This window comes from Schistocerca piceifrons, chromosome 3, assembly GCF_021461385.2.
Source record: "Schistocerca piceifrons isolate TAMUIC-IGC-003096 chromosome 3, iqSchPice1.1, whole genome shotgun sequence".
NCBI lineage: Eukaryota > Metazoa > Arthropoda > Insecta > Orthoptera > Acrididae > Schistocerca > Schistocerca piceifrons.
The window spans coordinates 150,948,239-150,970,551 of record NC_060140.1 but is presented as its reverse complement, the minus strand read 5'-3'; the positions used below and the strand labels follow the sequence as shown (position 1 = coordinate 150,970,551).

At 42.4% G+C, this 22,313-nt stretch overlaps 1 pseudogene; it reads left to right on the top strand.

Moving 5' to 3' along the window:
* Positions 1–21,973: 21,973 nt before the first annotated feature.
* LOC124790436 lies at positions 21,974–22,091 on the top strand (annotated as a pseudogene).
* Positions 22,092–22,313: the final 222 nt, after the last annotated feature.

Here is a 22,313-nt window from a genome sequence, read left to right as displayed (position 1 = left end):
GCGACCGTAGCAGTCGCGCGGTTCCGGACTGAAGCGCCTACAGCCGCTTGGCCACCAGCGGCCGGCAACAACGTTTACCATTTAGCAATATTAGTTGCCGTCATCATTCATTTATGTTTAGGTTGTAATTCATATGTTAAAGTCTGTTGTGGCGTAGCAAGACAGCCACGCCACGGAAGTAGCCGAAAGGCACGCGTTTGGTTCACGCAGGCAAGAGATAGGTCTGTAACAGGATACGTAATGAATGCTATAAAGAAAAGTACGTACCTTCTGGAATACTTAACTTTAATCCATCCTTGTTGTATACATCGCTCTTGACGATACAAGTGAGACTCTTTAGATACAAGCTATGTAAGGCTAGTGGCGCCTTGCTAGGTCGTAGCCATGGACTTAGCTGAAGGCTATTCTATCTGCTCGGCAAAGGAGCGAGGCTTCGTCAGTGTAGTCGCTAGCTACGTCGTCCGTACAACTGGGGCGAGTGCTAGTCCGTATCTCGAGACCTGCCTTGTGGTGGCGCTCGGTCTGCGATCCCTGACAGTGGCGACACGCGGGTCCGACATGTACTAATGGACCGCGGCCGATTTAAAGCTACCACCTAGCAAGTGTGGTGTCTGGCGGTGACACCACAAAGTCCATTAAGAAATCCAAAGATTTCCTTCAGGGGGTAGTCAGACAGGCCAAATCATCATGTTAGCTTTAATTATTTTCCGTTGCGCACATTCATTTTACACCAGCCTGGAGTAGCATCGTGGACTGGAATTGCCGTTTTGTTTCAGATTCGGAATCATGAACCCATGGTCTGTCCTTGCTCTTTATGGTCACCTGTTAGGCGGTGAGGAACCCAGGGGTCACAACCCCTTTGAGTAACTCAACTATTGGACGAGTGTTGTAGCTTTATCAACAGAACTTCCAGTTGTGCAGCGAAGTGTTTGATTGTGATCCGTCGATCACTTCGAATGAGAGTGTCCGTACGTTCCAAGACTGCAGGAATCACAGCTCTGTGCGGCCGGCCGACCGCGGAACATCGGACAAGTTCGTGCGACGTTGTTGCGATAATGACGGACCCCTCGCCCAACGACTCACCGTGCTTTCGTTCACTGCCAGGTCTCCGTAGGCATTCTGCAAGCGCTTACGAATATCTGTGATGCTCTGATTTTCCGCCAAAAGAAATTCAGTGACCTCTCTTCTTGGAACGCGCGTTCGTTACCGAAGTCATTCTGAAGGCTACGAATGGCGCCACCAGCTATCGGAACTGTGGGGGTTTCAGCAGGAATATTCCACGATGTCGCGCACCTGTTTTCAGCCGAAATTAGCCGACAAAATGTGTTCCATTACTTAATCAACACCCCCCGAAGCAACACGCAATGACGCCAAGCGAAACTTTACTTTCGATGTGTAAGTTCAAACCCACGAAAGATGTCTATCTCAATTCGTGCGGAGTATATATTGACATCGCGCTGCAGTTGCATAAATGTAAGAATTGGTCTCATGCGCAAGATATCTTTTGAGGTGTTGCGATTCGTGTCACTTATATAGCACACAGCAAGTGAAGTAAATGCTTCGCGCCACGTTCGTGCTGCAGAAAAATTAAGGAACATCTGCCGAAAATGGCTACAAGTTTTGCAATCACAAAATGGCCGTTTCTCCAGCGTGTTTGGTGCATCTGCTCCATTACCTAGTCATTGAGGAGCGATGGCCGCCCGTCGAAATGTTCACAATGAGCACTGCATAATGTTCGGGAAATTGCCTCCGCTTACTGTATACCTTGGGCACTAGATGACAAAGTTCGATCAGTGCCACGTCCTGTGTGTTCCAGAACCTTACTGCTTTGATAGTCTCGTGTATGGCAGCTGTATGAATCAGAGCCGTTATTTTCAGCCCTTACATCAACGACAATACGAGCGATAGGAACGAACAAACTGTTTATAAGACAGCCACGTCATTAATCTGTCGCACATGCAGACTTGTGTTTCGCGGCTGTATGGCTTGTTAGCATCGCTGTGTGTGAAACTTTCATTCGACATAATCCTCGCATTTCAATCGGTGTCCGCTCCTGGTAGCTGAGTGCTCAGCGCGACGGAATGTCATACCTAGTCGCCCGGGTTCGATTCCTGGGCTGGGTCGGAGATTTTCTCTGCTCAGGGACTGGGTGTTGTCTTTATCATCATTATTTCATCCCCAACGACACGCAAGTCGCCGAAGTGGCGTCAACTCGAAAGACTCGCACCAGGCGAAAGGTCTACACGACGGGAGCCACACGGCATTTCCATTTCAATCGGTACTCGAGTATTGACGGCGCAGTCGGAAGTCAAACAACGAACATTTGCTGTCAAGCACTTCTCTAGTAACATCGGCTCCGTCCCAGGATGAATCTTTCACGCTGTTGTATAGTGCATGTATTACGAAACTCCCTGTGTGCAGGCCGGCCCCGGTGGTCTCGCGGTTCTAGGCGCGCAGTCCGGAACCGCGCGACTGCTACGGTCGCAGGTTCGAATCCTGCCTCGGGCATGGATGTGTATGATGTCCTTAGGTTAGTTAGGTTTAAGCAGTTCTAAGTTCTAGGGGACTGATGACCACAGCTGTTAAGTTCCATAGTGCTCAGAGCCATTTGAACCATTTGACCCCTGTGTGCAGCACTGGGTCACCAATCTGGATCTTACTCTCCTTGAGCATTCTTACCGCTTACATTTTATAAAAGAGGTGCATGCCAGTGAGTAGAAACATTATGGGATTTTTGGGACAGGCTACGTTCATTGGGCAGCGTTGCTCATACGATGACTGTAATTAATAAATCTCACTATTAACTCTCTTAATAAAGCACTCTCTTTCACCATACCAAGTGGATTTTGATTAAATGCCATCTAACGAGACACGTTAATTTTCTGTGAATGAAAGAGTGGCAGGTAATTCAGATACATGTGTCTGTCGCATCTGCAAGAGCCGTGCTGACTCACACGGGAAATTAAGCACTACGTGAATCTAATTCATCAAATAAGACGCAGTAGTAACGTAACATCCGGCCGACCATACGACGACATAATTCAAGTTTCACTATTTCATTTACAAGTTTTCATGGAATTCTTAAAAGATGTTTCGGAAAATCTCGTACATTAACTATCTATTTGGGGAGTTTAAATGAGATTTCATAGGCAACCATGAAATTTATCAAACAATATATCTTACTTCCGAATACAAATGACAAGATTAACTAGTTTACGAAATTCACTCTATCCTCTCCCAATTTAATCTGATGCAATTGGATTAACACACATTTCAGCAGTGGCATTTCTCTCAGTAAGAGCTTGGGTAAAATGATTAGACCAATAAAGGACGGTTTAGGTTGAAGCAATATTTACAAGGACCAAGGGGGAACAATAAGACTTGGAGACCAAGAACAAAATGTTCGGATTAAAATGGTTGAAAAACAGGGATGTAGTCTTTCACCCCTACCGTTAAATCTGTACATCGAAGAAGCAATGATGGAAATAAAAGAAAGGTTCAGGAGTGGAATTAAAATTCAAGGTGAAAGGATATCAATGATACGATTCGCCGCTGACATTTATCCTGAGTGAAAGTGAAGAAGAATTACGTGATCTGTTGAATGGAGGAACGGTCTAAACAGCATAGAGAATGGACTGAGAGTAAATCGAAGAAAGACAAAAGTAAGGAGCAGTAGCAGAAATGAGAACAATGAGAAACTTAACATCAGGATTTGTGATCAGAGGGTAGATGCAGTTGAGAAATTGTGCTACCAAGGAAGCAAAACAACCAGTAACGAACAGGGCATAAAAAGCAACCTAGCATTGCCAAAAACGGCATTCCTGGTCAAGAGAAGTCTACTGCTATCAAATACAGGTCTTAAATTACGGAAGAAGTTTCTGAGGATGTACTTTTGGAGCACACCATTATATGGTAGTGGAACATGGACTTGGGAAAAACGGAAAAGACGAGAATTGAAGCATTTGAGAAGTGCTATTACAGAAGAATGTTGAAAGTTGACTGATAACGTAAGGAATGAAGAAGTTCTCCGATGAATAGACGAGGAAAGAAATATAAGCAGAACAATTACAAGAAGAAGGGACAGGACGATAGGACATCTGTTAAGACATCAGGGATAGCTTCCACGGTAGTAGATGCAGCTGTAAAGGACAAAAACTGTAGAGGAAGAAAGAAATTTGAATAGTACAGCAAATAATGAGGAAGTAGGTTGTAAGTGAAACTGTGAGATAAAAAGGGTGGCACGGGTACGAGTAAATGGATGGCAGCATCAAATCAGCGAGAAGACTGATGACACAAATAAATAAATGCGAGAGCTTCTTGACCGTTTCGGAATGAAAACTAAGACTGTAATTGCAGAGAAATGCGGGAGCTTCTTCACCGTTGCGGAATGAAAATTACGATAGTGACTGCAGAGAGCTGCAGATAGAAAGCAAGCTACATTTGTAGGGAGACTCGCTACAGGGCGATTAAAAGAACAAAGAAGCCTCCCGTCCGTAAACCTCTCTATGAGCGTAAGGGAAAGGTACTGAGGCAGAGAGAATTGCAGCTAATGGTGTGACATGAGATCTGATCCTCCTGAATGGATTGTCGATGGAGCATACTTACAATGTGATTTGCCATAATGGCCGGTGTTTTCCGACACCGGCTGCAGAAAAGGTCCTAAAGGTCTTGCTAGAAAGCAGACGCTACAGAAGTTCCCTTAGCGAGAGCACGAAATAAGCAGTGAGGACCCCTACACCCTACTGCTGATTCTGAGTGCCATAATTTCGTGGAGCGTTTTCTATCTCGGATAAACAGCATTCGACGTCATTCCTCGCGAAGGTAGGGCCCTGTGCGCGGGGCAACAGCGTTGCACGTATGAAGTTGGGAGCGTATGACCTTCAGTGATAAAGTTCTTTTAGGGCTTTTGTGAGAAAGGGAGCGAATTAATGAGCGAGCATTTGCTAAGTAGATAGTGATCTCATATTAGAAGGTGTAGGTCATAATGTGAGCGTGGGGTTGATCTGAGATTCTGTTATTCTGCGCAACAGATTAATCTGAGATGTACCCTTTACCCTGTGGCTCCTGCAAGATGCAATTTCCACCCCCACACTACTACAGAAGTCAGACAGACGCTCCTAACGTTCTAAAGAGAAATGCCTGAAAAACTTTCAGCAATAAATATCTTCTGGAGTCGTCCGCTGTAAGGAAATGACACAAAAATTCATAAAATTTCTTACGTAACTAGTGGGATACTTGGGTACTGGAGTAGTGCTAGTTAGTGTAAGAAAAACATGAAACTAACGAAAGTTGTTATTTATTTTGCAAAAATTAAGAGAAATCACAACAGCACTTTTAGTTATGAATTGAACAAGTTATATCCTGGTTCTTTTCGGAATGTGAAGTTACCTCTCAAGAATAGGATTCGCTAATGAAATTTCTGTACAAAGTTTAAGATTGTTGTTGACTTGGCAGAATGGCTGAGAGGCGCGCCTACTAAACTTGAATAATTATCTGTTAGAATGCTGCTAGGTACGATCAAGGCTGTTGCGTGTGAAATGTAGTGAAGTGTACTGTTGTGGAGGAAATATGGGGCTTGCAATAGCTGTAGTGCACAATACCGTAAGCTGTGATGACCCCTGTCTGCGCCGCTCGCCGCTGACAAATAAGATAACTCTCGTTCTATCTGGATTGACCTTCGCCAATCAAACTCTCCCTACGCCTTGATGAAGTCAAGGATTCCTATATGCCCCTAGTCTAGCTATTGGCATGGTACACCGGTCAGATAACCAGTCCACCGCGATGCCACTCAAAAATTCGCTCGCAGGCGTTTAACTGTAACTCTGTCTGTTCACACCTCACAATAAGTGTGTCGGCCAACACAGTGAACAACGCTTAATCGCAAGGACCCAATATAGAGAGTCGCACTTCGATTCGCTCTCGACAGAGGTGCTCTCCCAGTGAAGTACTGAGGAGAGACTTGTTCCTCACTCCAAGAGTGACAACGGAACGGCGCCTCTCCATGCCAGACGTGAAGGGGTATATCTTTCGGTCTCTTCCATTACTCCTTCAGCTCAAGACGTCAGAAATATCGTCTGCCAATCAGCATTGCTCTTCTAAAACGGGAGAATGACGTTTCGTTTAAGGTGACCAATCCGGAAATCCGTAGCATTGGCGTTTGGCGTTTGCTGTCTCCCTGTGAAAATCTCTGCAACTGCGTGATATGTGTAAAGAATGAGTAGGCTGGCCGCTCCCACACAATGTAGCGGAATTTGCTTTTAAGCCAAACACGGGGTCGTTCCTCCTTTCCCTCCGGCAAACGCTGCCCGCTCCACGGGCGGCCGCCGGGACCGGATGGGTTGGGACCGGCCTCCTGGCGTGCGGTTGCCTCTCTCGAACCAAAAGCTCCTGTGACCGTCGTGTCTGGAATGTGTGTGTGTACGCCAGCCTCGAGTATTTTAACCATGGTGCACATTTGCGATTTATTAGTTATTTGCATATCGTTTACATGAATTCGTACAACACTGACTTTATCGAGTTTGGGTTCGAATGAAGCGTCTTGATGTGCGGAATATGATTGTGACGGCGGAATATGTAAGCAATGAAGGTCAGGAGACCACGACGTCTTACAATAACAACGAAGCGGACTTGGTGAGGCATATACCAGATAATAATTTTCATTTGTTCCAATGAAAACTTGGCCGGCCATTGTGACCGAGCGGTTCAAGGCGCTTCAGTCTGGAACCGCGCGACCACTACGGTCGCTGGTTCGAATCCTGCCTCGGGCATGGATGTGTGTGATGTCCTTAGGTTAGTTAGGTTTAAGTAGTTCTAAGTCTAGGGGACTGATGACCTCAGATGTTAACTTCCATAGTGCTCAGAGCCATCTGAACCATTTTTTGAAGTCAAAAATTGTGTTGTTATTGTGTGTGTATCCTTCCTTTTAACTTTATATTGTGGTAATCTTATGTGTATGGAGGAGATACTGTAAGCCGACTGAAGACGGTGCAGTGCCTGTGACTATCTGTGGTGCTCGATTTCCAATCCAGTGCTCGGTCTGGAGTGTTTTAAAGGAGTTGGGTTGCTACGGGGGGTTGATCAGTGGCATAGAAAAAGTGACCATTTTAATCCCTCCTTGCGAGTCAGGGAGGGACTGGGAACTCCTAATTTAGCGCAATAGTGTATGTGCAGCTGACATACAAATAATCTGGGGCCGCCAACAAACGTTGCTGGAGAAATCCACAAGACAATGCGTCACGTGATACTGTCTCGCGCATCGATCTGCAGCTAAAGTGCGCGAGCTGCGCGGGATTAGCCGAGCGGTCTCAGGTACTGCAGTCACGGACTGTGCGGCTGGTCCCGGCGGAGGTTCGAGTCCTGCCTCGGGCATGAGTGTGTGTGTTTGTCCTTAGGATAATTAAGGTTAAGTAGTGTGCAAGCTTAGGGACTGATGACCTTAGCAGTTAAGTCCCGTAAGATTTCACACACATTTGAACATTTTTTAAAGTGCGCGAACTCTGCCTGCAGCCGCGAACTTGTTTTCGCCAGCCGTTGTGGAAGTTCCCAGAAGACAGGAGGGACGGAAGGTTGTATACTGTCCACATTTCTCTCTTATCTTATTCCCACGATACCGACGTGAGACATCCGATAGTAGCAGATTTGTTCGTCTACAACTACATCTACATACACACTTCGCAAGTCACCGTTTCGTACATGGCGAAGGGTACCTTGTACCTACTACCATTACTAGTCATTTCCATTCCTGTTCCACTCGCAGACACAGTGCTGGAAAAATGACAGTCAGTATAACTGCGTGCGAGGCCTAATTTCTCTTACCCTCGTGATCCTTATGCGAAATGTAAGATGGCGGTACTAGAATCGTTTTGCAGTCAACTTCAAATGTCGCATATCTAAATTTTCTCAATAGTATTGGATACAGGCTCCACGTATTTGCAAAAACATTGTTTTTCCTTGTCGCCCAAACATCTTTCAGCACCTCTGTGCCATCGTCAGTGAGTATTTTTAAAAATCAAGGGTTGTGTTAACTCGCTGATAAAAATTCACATTTACGTCGTTCAGTTTGCAGATGACAAGTTATCAGTGCAGGACGCTATACAGATGGTCCTGAAAAACCAAATAAAGTAAAATCACGGTAAGAACAAATACGAACAAAACTGTTTTCAGACGTCAGATCAGTTACAACCTAAATTATGTTCACTTTTTAAAGTTTTCAATAACCTACTGATGATGGGTAAAAAGAAAAAAAACAGCGTTTTTCCAAAAATGGCGGAACCTATATCAAATAATTTTAACTGTAAACACGAAAAAAATACGAGAGCCGCAAACCCAAAAAAAACGAATATTTCTCAACAGTGTTTCACGAGAAGATCGTCACCCTCCCTCCAGGCATTCTCATTTGAGCTCACGAAGCATCTCCGCAACACTCGCATTTTAATAAAACCTACCGGTAATAAATCTAGCAGCTGAATTGCTTCGATGTCTTCCTTTAATCTGACCATGTTGGAAACCCAAACACTGCAGCATTACTCAAGAATGGGTTGTACCAGTGTTCTATACACGATATCCTTTACAGATAAACCGTAAATTCTATTACGGTCATTACGTGGTCGTTTCATTTCATATTGCCTTGCGACGTTACTCCTAGATATTTAATTGATGTGACTGGATGAGCAGCATACTACTAACGCCGTACTCGAACATTATGAGATTATGTTTCCTACTCATCTGCATTAAGTTACTCATTTATTCATTTAGAGCAAGCTGCCATTTACCACACGAAAATAAAATTCGTCTGTCTTGCATCCTCTTCTAGCCACTCATCTTCGACACTTCCCTGCAACCCACAGTGTCATTAGCAAACAGCTGCTGGTTGCTGCCCACCCTGTTTGTCGGATCGTTTACATATACAGAGAATAAGAGCTTTCAAATAACTTCCGGGAATTCAGCCATGTAACAATTTCAGCCACCCCCGATGTTTCGGCGGGAGAACCCCCCGCCATTTTCAAGGCAAACTGCAACGGACAGGCGACGTAACATGCAAATTTAAAACCTCGGCTCTCGGACTGATGCAGGTAAGATAACACACACTGAACACTAGTGCCACCACAGATGACCAAAGTCAGGCTAATAGTTGTCACCATCCGGCTCAGCTTGAAGGACTACTTCGTACCTTGGTACACAGGGCACATGTCGTTTCCGACGCTGAGACTTTGCCAGCTGAGCTGTCCCATCTTGAAGTGACGTTTCGTCAAAATGGTTATAGGATAGATTGAACGTGCGTTGCGCTATCGAACAACTGTACATCGGGTGATTAATGATAATTCTGAGTCGACACCTAAGTCTATTGCCTTTTTGCCTTACGTAGGAAACACTTCCAACAAGATCGGTCGTATTTTACTGAAATACGATGTGAAGTGTGTTTTCCCACCTCCACCTAAAATTAGATTGCTTTTGAGTTCTGTTAAGGATGATATTGGTATGCGTAAGGCGGGTGTATATCGCATTCCCTGGAGCTGCGGCATGGCATATATTGGTCAAACTATCATGGCCGTGGAGGACCGATGTAGTGAGCATAAACGGCACACACGATTGCAGCAGCCAAGTAGATCTGCTGTTGCCGAGCATTGCTTGGATACTGGTCACCCCATGATATATAATAACACCGAGATATTGGCATGCACGTCCAGCTATTGGGACAGTGTTATTAAGGAGGCAGTTGAGATTAAATTAGCGAGCAACCTCGTTAACAGGGATGGAGGTTTTTGTTTAAACTGTGTTTGGAATCCGGCTCTCTCCCTTGTCAAAAAACAAAGGGACAGAGTCAATGCTACCTCATCTGCGAGTCGTAGTCTCACTATCTCTGACTTTGGTCATCTTTGGTGGCACTAGTGTTCAGTGTGTGTATCAGTCCGAGAACCGAGGTTTTAAATTTGCATGTACGCCGCCTGTCCGTTGCAGTTTGTCTTGAAAATGGAGGGGTGTTCTCCCGCCGAAATATCGGCGGTCGCTGAATTCCCGGAAGTTATTTGAAAGTTGTTTACGCCAGGAGAAACTTAGATCCCACAGACATCAGAGCGGTTGTACTCCACTTCCACTGCCGACACCCTTCTCTCCGATGAACAGTCGCCGTCGAGGACAACGTACTGGCTTTTATTATTTAAGAACTCTTCAAGCCACTCATACATCTAGGAACCCATTCATTACGCTCGTACCTTCGTTAAGAGTCTTCATTGGTGCAACGTTTCTAACGCCCTACGGAAATATAGGAATATGAAATCAGCCCGTTGTCCTTCATTCGTTGTTTGCAGAATATCGTGCGAGAAAAAGGGAAAGTTAAGATTCACATGAGCTGTGTTTTCTTAATCTATTCTGATTTGTGAACAGAAGCTTTTGCGTCTCAAGAAAATGTATTATTTCCTAACTGAGAATACGTTCAAGAACGTCCATTTAGGTTCACCAAGCAATTCTGTTAAACTTTTGTATGACCTATACAACCCAGAAGTGGTTCTCTAGAATCATTCGACTTCTGTTGTGCTACTACTTGTGGTCTCCAAACACTGGAATACCTTGTATAGGAGCCGGAGGCACATGCCTCAATATAATATTTGAAAAGCAATAATTACTAAAAAAACTGACATGGTAAAATCCTGTTCAAACAAGGAGACGTATCAGAGGCTGTTACCTAGGTAAGCTTAATTATAAATACGGGCTGTATGAAGAGTTGTCCTTGGAAATTTTTGACTCCCTGCCACATTGAGAGGAACATCTCAGGGGATTTCTTGGGAACTATGATGGTTTAATGCGTGTGTCGGACGGTGGTTAATACCTCTCGACAGGTGTATTGTGCATCGGCTGCCTTCTTCTCGCTCCAAGGGACCATTTCTTCGAATTCCTAAACGAGATGGTCTCATTCCGCATTAGTGTCGCAACTCATCTAACTTTGTCTCACATCCCAGGAACAAAAAAAAAAAAATTCAATCACGACATTTCTTGTCATCTAGCTATAAATTCCCCCTGTGGAAAAAAATGGTTCAAATGGCTCTGAGCACTGTGGGACTTAACATCTGAGGTCATCAGTCCCCTAGAACTTAGAACTCCTTAAATCTAACTAACCTAAGGACATCACACATATCCATGCCCGAGGTAGGATGCGAACCTGCGACCGTAGCGGTCGCGCGGTTCCAGACTGAAGCACCTAGAACGGCTCGGCCACACAGGCCGGCATCCCCTGTGGACTAGCTAGGATTTTGCAAACTTTCTGTTAATCGTCCTCGCTGGCTGATCAGCAGACAGATTTCCCCAGTGCCACATACGTATAAAGATTCGGGCCATTATGGGCGTATTACGAAAAGAGGACTGTGCTTGTCTTTGATGTCAGCTGACTCTAAATATAAATAAATGTAAATTAATGCAGATGAATAGGAAAAAGAATCCCGTAATGTTTGAATACTACATTCGTAGTGTAGCGCTTGACACAGTCACGTCGATTAAATATTTAGGCGTAACATTGCAGAGCGATATGGACAAGCATGTAATGGCAGTTGTGGGGAAGGCGGATAGTCGCCTTCGGTTCATTGGTAGAATTTTGGGAAGATGTGGTTCATCTGTAAAGGAGACCGCTTATAAAACACTAATACGACCTATTCTTGAGTACTGCTCGAGCGTTTGGGATCCCTATCAGGTCGGATTGAGGAAGGACATAAAAGCAATTCAGAGGCGGACTGCTAGATTTGTTACTGGTAGGTTTGATCATCACGCGAGTGTTACGGAAATGCTTTAGGAACTCGGGTGGGAATCTCTGGAGGAAAGGAGGCGTTCTTTTCGTGAATCGCTACTGAGGAAATTTAGAGAACCAGCATTTGAGGCTGACTGCAGTACAATTTTACTGCCGCCAACTTATGTTTCGCGGAAAGATCACAAAGATAAGATAAGAGAGATTAGGGCTCGTACAGAGGCATATAGATAGTCATTTTTCCCTCGTTCTGTTTGGTAGTGGTACAGGGAGACTTCTCTCCCTGTTGTGGAACGAGGTACCCTCCGCCAGGCACCGTATGATGGATTGCGGAGTATGTATGTATATGTAGATGTAACGTATCTTTCGTGAACATTAGTAACACGGAAAATGAAAGTTTATCTGCTTCCGAAAGGCCATTTATAGACGGCTTATTAATACTCAGATTTACAGTGTAAGTAAGTAATCAATAGCATTCAGATGTGGCCTCTTACTAAATCACTCCAAGCTATGACATTTACGGGTTTCGAGTGATGACTGTTGAAAAATCTGATCGATAGTGTTTATAAGGAGCTGTTTCTTTTTTATCTATGACCTAAGGTAATCTTGATCTGCACCTCGTTGCAGTGTGTGGTGGAAGGTGGTTTCGGCAGCAGTATCTTTCCCTCCCCCGTCTCCCCCTCGCTGTTCCATCTGCGAATGATGGGTGGGAATGATGACTTATGGAAAAGTCTTCGTATGAGCCCCAGTTCCTGATTTTCTCATTGCGGTCATTTAGAGAGGCATATGTTGAAGGAAGTAAATAATAGCCAGTGTCTACGTGGAATGTAAACTAAGTATTTCAGTTAAATTCTCTGTTGTGCAAACCACCTCCCTTGTAGCATCTGCCACTGCAGTTTGTTGAGCATCTCTATTAAGCTCTTACGCTTACAAATGCTCTTTATTGGATCTCCTCTATGTCTCCTATTAAGGGGAAACTTCTGCGAAATTGCAATACTTTGAAAAAGTTTTCAAGACAATATAACTAAATTTGGCACAGTTGTTAAGAAATGTTATATGCATACACACGTAAGTTTTCGTGCTTACAGACGCTATAGGTTTCTAATTGCAAACAATTCAAGTTTTTTCAACAAGGTGAATAGAAATGTTCCTTTTTTGAAACATCTGTCAGTAGGAAACTAAGGCATTTTAGTACAAAATTTGGTACACCATTGTTACAGATATCTGTGGAACAGAATGTGATATCTTCTTTTGCTGAAATTGCACCAAATTTAAGACCTTTTGTCGTATATAAATGCCTTACTTTTGTATTAAGGGGAGTTGGAATGCCCCATCCCGACAATGTTCAATTTAGTGACGTGGCTTCCTTGTATTTCAGGAACCATTGTAGCCATTGTATGAAATTTTTGCAGAACATTAAACTCTATGTTCTGAACCTACTGAACTACAATAACTGCATTTCTGCCAATGCTTCCGGAAATACAGTTTTTTAATTACACAGTTAAAATTTTGTGTACTTCTTTGTACGTTATCCTAAATAATTTTAATTATACATAACATTAAGTTCTTCTTTTAGTTCAGTAGACTCAAGATATATATGGTATTACTCCCTGAAAATTTGAATACTCTACTCGAAGTGGTTTCTGAGATTTAGGGAAAAATGCAATAGAAAACGTAAATTTTCAGGAACGGTTTCTAAAGTTCCAGAAGAATGTAACTCACTTAATATGTGCTTAAATTTTTAATTTTTAGTTACTCAGAAGAACCCTGCATCATACTGTATATCATCCTCTTGATCTTTTTCCAAGGTTTTTTGTTATTTTCTTATTTCTGGACTCTTTAGTGGCCAACTGTGCTGTATACTCTCAATGTGGCAGGCAGTCAAAATGCGAACCTTCTCCATCTATTCAAGTTCTCTGATGCAGTTTGCTCCAGGATTAATTCCCATATGCTGTGGCACTTTTACCCTGCCAGTGTTGCCATCATTAGAAGCAATAACAGCATCACTGACCCCCCACTTTAGTGTCTTCATTCCAACAAAAACATTTTTTGTTAAGCGAGTCCATATAAGATTATTGAACGACTCATTGGGATTTTGAGTCTGACCACGCAAACACTTCTTCAGTAATACAGGATTTGCCAGGTCTATGTAAATAGGCTTTATGATATCCATGACTGCTGCTGGGATGGGATGTTATGGCTGTATGAATAGTTTGAGTACTGGGCATTGTGGTAATAGCACCATGAATCAGGTCCAGGAGGGCAAAGGTGGTGTACTCGTTTTTCATCAGTTGACAGTCTGTGGAAGAAGGTAGCGCATACCGCCTGCTTCATTTTCAACAAATCCTCAGTATTATTTCTAATGGCCATCTCATAATACTGCTGTAGTTCGACAATCATTTTGTCTGCCAGTCTGCCTCTTATGGTTTTACCATCAGAATGTTTCTTGTCTCCTTAACTTTGTTTCAACTTCCTCAACCTGGTGCCCATCCTACTCTGCACATGACCAACACATTCCAGTTTTGTGATAATCTTCTCACAATAAAGCTGAGTGGCTACTACACTGTTATATGCTTTTGAGTCTCCATCACCTAAGAACTTAGTGTAACACACTCCCGTTCACAGATAGACTAAAAATTTCAATAGCTGCAGAGGTCTCCATCCCACCACTTGTTCCTTCATAATTTCTGTCACAGATATTCCCTTCTTCATTCCCTTAGTTACACTTACAACAATTATTGGTTAAAATCTGGAAATTATTACCTTTCCAATATCCACACTGGTCATTGTAGCAACAGCATTCTTAGAACTGTAGCCGTGCTTCTGACAAGTTCCAGCAAAAGTTACTAGTATGTCAGTCATACCATCATTTATTTCAACAGCTTCGTTTGCAGTATCCTTCATTGACTCATATGCAACAGATTCCACAGGAGCTCCAATAAATCAATCCTGCATACTTGTCGATATTACAAGTTGGGCTTGGCATCTGCATCATGGCACACATTGTTTCTGCTACAGTGTGTCCTTTGCCAATAGCTCTCAATCCACAAAACCACCTAACATTTACTTCAAAATAATTATCTTTACACTTATCAGAATTCCAAAATGAATGAGTAAATTTGCAGCTGACACAATTAATGATAAGTTTCCTGGCTAGTCCATTTGATACCTCACTGTCTTCATTTAAACTAACTGGCTGTCCACATATTTTACAAGACACACATTCATCTAATATCCTTGTTAGGAAGTGTAAATCTATCAGAATATAACCTAATCACTTTCATTTTGATAAAACTGTGTATCACAACGTTTTATTTTAATCTTCGAAGCACTAATGAATGTTTGTCTAGATGCTGACAAGGTTGCCTGTATTTCATTGTCTGTAACACGCCACATGTTGAGCACCATGTTTCCCTTTATTCGAAAATCTATTACCACGAAACCCACGTTTCCTAAAAACACTTCGTTTTGGTGTCATACTTTACTTTTTGAGAGATGTCGAAGTGCTTAAAGTTCTCCGAGGAAAAGTGATGAATAGATTGGTAAATCTATTCGTCAGCTTTCCTCGGAGAACTTTAAGCACTTCGACATCTCTCAAAAAGTAAAGTATGACACCAAAACTAAGTGTTTTTAGGAAATCTATTCGTCACTTTTCCTCGGAGAACTTTAAGCACTTCGACATATAACGCTTGTTTATGCTGTGAAACGATACGATACTGTTTATGACAATGCTACCAATACAAACACGTAATTTAACCTTTATAACACAGCAATCCACAACCTTCTACATAAAAAATTACCGATTTTATTAGATATTGAAGTAATACACGCAAAATTTTTGAGATTTTCAACCGATGTAGATCATACTTAAAAAAAAAATACTTCCCATGTGAGTATATATATATATATATATATATATATATATATATATATATATTCGGATTTTTATGTCATTATAAAGTTTGCAATTTTATATATATATCATTTTATTCAAAAAATTGCAAATTTTATAATGAGATAAAAATCCGAAAATGTAAAATTTTTTCCCATTCTAACTCCCCTTAAAGAAAAATTCCTTCCACAGAATGTTCCATTATCGTACTGACTACTTTCATTATAAATTTAAATACTCTAACTTCAGTAGCTAGTGAGGAAAAGGCAAATAATGTTTCTAAAATGTAAGTTGCGGGAAACCTGAATCAAAGATTTGACAGTGTCATACAACCTCAAACCCTCACAATATAACCGCAAAGCAAAGTCAACACAAACACATAATATTTTCAGATCATCAGACCACTAACAGCTTGAATGCTGAGCCACACTCATCAAGTGATATACTGCCATCAATTTTCCTCTTCGAAGCACTTATTTTTTTGCTCGAAGAGACGTCTTCATTCATTAATTTTGAGCTAATTTTCAAGTTGTTTTTCTGACAGTGAAATTACCGGTACCCCCTAACATTTTTAAACCATTTACTGGAACGGGATATGGTGCAGATTGTCATAATAAATCTACAGACAATAACTATAGTAAAATTTACTTCTTTGCAACCAGATGTAAACAGATATCACAGTCCAAAGAATACAAAATCAGTGGCAGTGATGCTATTCCACAGTCTTCTTGATGTCTTACACTAACATTCCCTGCATCATGGGTGCATAAAACTGGAAGAAACGCCACAGGAGTAAATAATATGACGAAATGGGCAACAACAAAGAAGAGTGTCCCCATACACAAATTTGCCAATTATTGTTTTATCACACGTAGGAGTCGAATTGCAACGTATTATTCAGGAATTGAAATTTAAATACCATGTAATAAATGAAGAGCTACTGAAATATTTTTCACAGTTCTGGTCGCTTTCACGTATGTCCCATTGTAATGCATCCTCATAAGGCCTCACACTGACGAGAAGTACCCAACAAATAGTCGACCCTTGTTTCCTGGATGAATTGCATTTCCTTAGTATTCGTATTGTGAATTTCAGCATGGTGAATATTTTTTCCAACACTTACTTTCATGTGGTCGTTTTATTTTATGTCGCTACGGTTTTTGCTGTTAGTAGTGTTTTTGCACCAATGTCGTAATCGAACACTAATGGTTTTCTTCGCCTGTTTGTGAGCTGTACGTTACATATGCAATATTTACGTTCAAGGTCGGCTGCTAGTCCCTGCATTGATTATAGATCATCTTCTGGCGTTGCTGGAAATCCATGCATTATTCTGGCGTTGCTGCCTTCTTATAGAAAAGCGCATCATCTGGGAACAGCCTCAGGGGGCTTCCGACGTTATCCACTACATCATCTTCTTCTTCTTCTTCTTCTTCTTCTTCTTCTACTACACTTTCCGTTTTAGACCAATTGTGGGCGGCTACAGTTCCCATCTTTTTCTCGGTCAGTGAGGATATCTTTTCCCTTTTGGTTTAAGGTTCCTTATCTGGCGTAGTAGTATCTCTCTAAGCAAAGAAGGGAAAGCAAGAAGGGTGGAAGGAGTATATTATGGAAATGGAAGAGGATGTAGATGAAGATGAAATGGGAGATATGATACTGCGTGAAGAGTTTGACAGAGCACTGAAAGACCTGAGTCGAAACAAGGCCCCCGGAGTAGACAACATTCCATTAGAACTACTGACAGCCTTGGGAGAGCCAGTCCTGACAAAACTCTACCATCTGGTGAGCAAGATGTATGGGACAGACTTCAAGAAGAATATAATAATTCCAATCCCAAAGAAGGCAGGTGTTGACAGATGCGAAAATTACCGAACTATCAGTTTAATAAGTCACGGCTGCAAATATTAACACGAATTCTTTACAGACGAATGGAAAAACTAGTAGAAGCCGACCTCGGGGAAGATCAGTTTGGATTCTGCAGAAATACTGGAACACGTGAGGCAATACTGACTCTACGACTTACCTTAGAAGCTAGATTAAGGAAAGGCAAAACTACGTTTCTAGCATTTGTAGACTTAGAGAAAGCTTTTGACAATGTTGACTGGAATACTCTCTTTCAAATTCTGAAGGTGGCAGGGGTAAAATACAGGGAGCGAAAGGCTATTTATAATTTGTACAGAAACCAGATGGCAGTTATAAGAGTTGAGGGACACGAAAGCCAAGCAGTGGTTGGGAAGGGAGTGAGACAGGGTTGTAGCCTGTCTCCGATGTTATTCAATCTGTTTATTGAGCAAGCAGTGAAGGAAACAAAAGAAAAATTCGGAGTAGGTATTAAAATCCATGGAGAAGAAATAAAAACTTTGAGGTTCGCCGATGACATTGTAGTTCTGTCATAAACAGCAAAGGATTTGGAAGAGCAGTTGAACGGAATTGATAGTGTCTTGAAAGAAGGATATAAGATGAACATCAACGAAAGCAAAACGAGGATAATGGAATGTAGTCGAATTAAGTCGGGTGATGCTGAGGGAATTAGATTAGGAAATGAGACACTTAAAGTAGTAAAAGAGTTTTGATATTTGGGGAGCAAAATAGCTGATAATGGTCGAAGTAGAGAGGATATAAAATGTAGACTGGCAATGGCAAGGAAAGTGTTTCTGAAGAAGAGAAATTTGTTAACATCGAGTATAGATTTAAATGTCAGGAAGTCGTTTCTTAAAGTATTTGTGTGGAGTGTAGCCATGTATGGAAGTGAAACATGGGCGATAAACCGTTTGGACAAGAAGAGAATAGAAGCTTGTGAAATGTGGTGCTACAGAAGAATGCTGAAGATTAGATGGATAGATCACATAACTAATGAGGAGGATTTGAATAGGATTGGGGAGAAGAGAAATTTGTGGTACAACTTGACTAGAAGAAGGGATCGGTTGGTAGGACATATTCTGAGGCATCAAGGGATCACCAATTTAGGATTGGAGGGCAGCGTGGAGGGTAAAAATCGTAGAGGGAGACCAAGAGATGAATACACTAAGCAGATTCAGAAGGATGTAGGTTGCAGCAGTTACTGGGAGATGAAGAAGTTTGCACAGGATAGAGTAGCATGGAGAGCTGCATGAAACCAGTCTCAGGACTGAAGACCACAACAACAACAACAACAACAAGAAATCTCATTTTTAATCCTCGTACTTATTTTTCTTGTCTTTAATATAATATCCACTATCCACATCCATATAACGGCGTTGGCAACGCGTCTGTTTTACAAAATTTTTGTTGCGTTTCTTTCTGTGTTTAACGCATTAAACTTTTGTTACATATTCCACATATACTTTCAGATCTATATTTCACATCCAAGTTAGTTAAAAGATTTTAGGTGTTCTATTGTTTATCGCAAATATTGTCTCAGTTCTCACTGAATATACAAAATACTACTAACTTAACAGCGGCGTTCAGTAGATAGTAGAACAATCGTTTTTTCTCGGCCAATGTCGCTTCACAAAATGCGGATTTCTTGCAGGACATCCTGGAATATTCTCTCTTCTGCACGCATAATTTTATGAACTTCCGATAACTGGCGGCGCTAAACGCAGCCTCCAAAATGGTATTTGCCACTGAGGTGCGTTCGAAGCAGGCATCTGACACTATCGAAAATCGAAACAAGGTCGCTCAAAGGTCGCCGGACGGCCGCACATAGCTGAGGCTCCTGTAATATTGGAACGTGTGGACTCTCTCATTTGAGGTGATCGACAGATCATTGTCAAACACTTTGCTGCGCAACTGCAAGCCCTATTGATAGCACTGATACACTCGTCCATCAGTTGGGGTACTCAAGGTTGGTTCCTCGCCATCTAACAGGAGACCACAAACAGCAATGAAGGACCGTCTGTGCAGAGCTGCCTGCGTGTTACGATACTTTATTTAGTTCTAAAATTTCTTTTTGTAAATCGATTCCTCTTGAAAAAATCTGTAATGCCATATGCTTATAGGAGTGATATTACTTTTACCGAATTCTTTAGTTATATCTAGAATTCCATCTGCGAACTGCATCGTGAATATAAATATTAAGCAGCGTAGAAGATAAACTACAGCTTTGCATCAGCCCTTTACTTATTTGTATAGGCTGCTTATACATACATTTTATATCCAAGATTATTGACATTTCTGTATACAGACTTTCCATACCTGTAAAGGGTATCATCTGTGCTTCGTTATTCTCCATAACTTTTCTCTAACCAAGTTATCAGGGCTTTCCAAGAATCAATAAAAGCAATATGTGCCCCTTTTTTAAACTTCCTGCTTTTCAACAAGCTGCCGTACGATAAAAACTGCATCAGTTGGTGATTGGTCCTTTCTGAATCTCACCTGTTCCTCCACTAGCAAACATTATGCTATTGTTTTAAGTCTTATGTTCAAAATTCTTGCATGAAGTTTATATATTGCGTCAAATAAGCTTACCACTCTATTTTTTACGCGTATTTTTTGTCCTTTCTTATATATCACTATTACTTTTGCTTTCTTGCAATATGTTGGTACACATTTCTGCTTCCAGCACATGTGAAACCAAAACAGCCACTAGATCATTAACATAAATTTTATCAGCAATGAGCCTGCAGCATCCTCTTGTGGTACCCCTGAACTTACCTCTACATTGGTCGATTTGTGCCATTAGGAACTACTTCTAAAGAGGTCTATCTGCAACTTAGTCCTGAATGCAATCGCTAAACAGCAGGGTGGAACTGAATCGAATGCCTTCCAAAACACATAGAACAAGGCGTCAACTTGAACATCTCTGTCTACAGTGATCTGGATCTCAAGGATGAACAGAGCGTATTGAGTTTCTCAGTATCTCTCTGTGCGTTTCATTGAGGAGAATGAACAGAAAATCTACTACGTTGGTCGGCTTTGTCATGTTTCTTGTCAAATTTCTTCTTCACATTAGACGTTTCGAACCCTCTGCTGGAATCTTCTTTAGGATCTTTTGATGTCCTGGTATGTGAAGAGAAAATTTGAACAGGGCCATGATCTGGCCAAAGAAACTAACGGATTTTATCTTCAGTAACAATGGCCACAAAAGCCTACAAACGTATTAGGGAGATGGAACTTCCTGGCAGATTAAAACTGTGTGCCTGACCGAGACTCGAAATCGGGACCTTTGCGTTTCGCGGGCAAGTGCTATACTATCTGAGCTACCCAAGCACGACTCACGCCCCATCCTCACAGCTTCACTTCTGCCAGTACCTCGTCTCCTACCTTCCGAACTTTACAGAAGCTCTCCTGCGAACCATTCTGGAAACATCCGCCAGGCTGTGTCTAAGCCATGTCTCAGCAATGTCCTATCTTTCAGGAGTTCTAGTTCTGCTAGGTTTGCAGCAGAGATTCTGTTAAGTTTGGAAGGTAGGATACGAGGTACTGGCAGAAGTGAAGCTGTGAGGACGGGGCGTGAGTCGTACTTGGTTAGCTCAGATGCTCAGATGGTAGAGCACTCGCCCGCGAAAGGCAAAGGTCCCGAGTTCGAGTCTCAGTCCGACACACAGTTTTAATCTGCCAGGAAGTTTCATATCAGCGCACATTCCGCTGCAGAGTGAAAATATCTCGTTCTGGATATTAGGGAGATAGTCGTTCCACAAACGGGTCATAATGCCTCAGTATAAGATGTTCCATAATTCTGTAACAGGCTGACGTCATCGATATAAGGCCGTAATTATGTGGATCTGTTTGGCGACCCTTGTTGAAAACGGCTATCACCTCCGGTTTTTACGAAATATCAGTGTCTGTGTCATTAAGAAGTTCAATGCAATGTTCCTTTTGACATGCATCGTACTTCTCAATAAATTTCGTATTTATTCGTCAATACCAGACCCTCGACTCTCGATAAATATGTCTTTACTCGACGGGAATATACGTAACGTACGAGTGAAGGTTGTGACATATGGACGCGAACATACGGAAGTTTGGGTGTGCGCATGATTGGTGTTCGGATGGCCGAAGTGGTTAAGCAACCACTAACAAAAGCGGGAAATCTGCGTTCGAGGCTCGATCCGGCACAAATTTTCATTGTCATCATTCTAAAGGATGTCCCACTCGAAAGAGCTCCCATAAACACTTGTAGTAATTTCTCTGTAATTCCACTGTGTAATTTGTGACGTCTAACGTGGAAGCACTTCACTCTGCAATATCGTTTAACTGAACAGTGTGTGCCTGCGCGTCGCATTGGCTGTAGCTCTGTGTTTACTGACGATGTATCGCTGTTATGAGGAAGAGCGCGTGTTCCTTGTGAAACAATGTTGGATTACTGGTTCCATTAAGGCATGTCAGGGAATGTTTGTTGAGCAATTCAATGACCAGTATATACCTTCTAAGGCAGCGGCCTTGCCGCAGTGGATTCACCGGTTCCCGTCAGATCACCGAAGTTAAGCGCTGTCGGGCATGGCCGGCAATTGGATGGGTCACCATCCAGGCAGCCATGTGCTGTTGCAATTTTTCGGGGTGCACTCAGCCTCGTGATACCAATTGAGAGCTACTCGACCGAATAGTAGCGGCTCCGGTCACAGACAACCATAATAACGACCGGGAGAGCGGTGTGCTGACCACACACCCCTCCTATCCGCATCCTCCTCTGCGGATGACACGGCGGTCGGATGGACCCGATGGGCCACTTGTGGCCTGAAGACGGAGTGCTTTATACCTTCTAAAATCTGC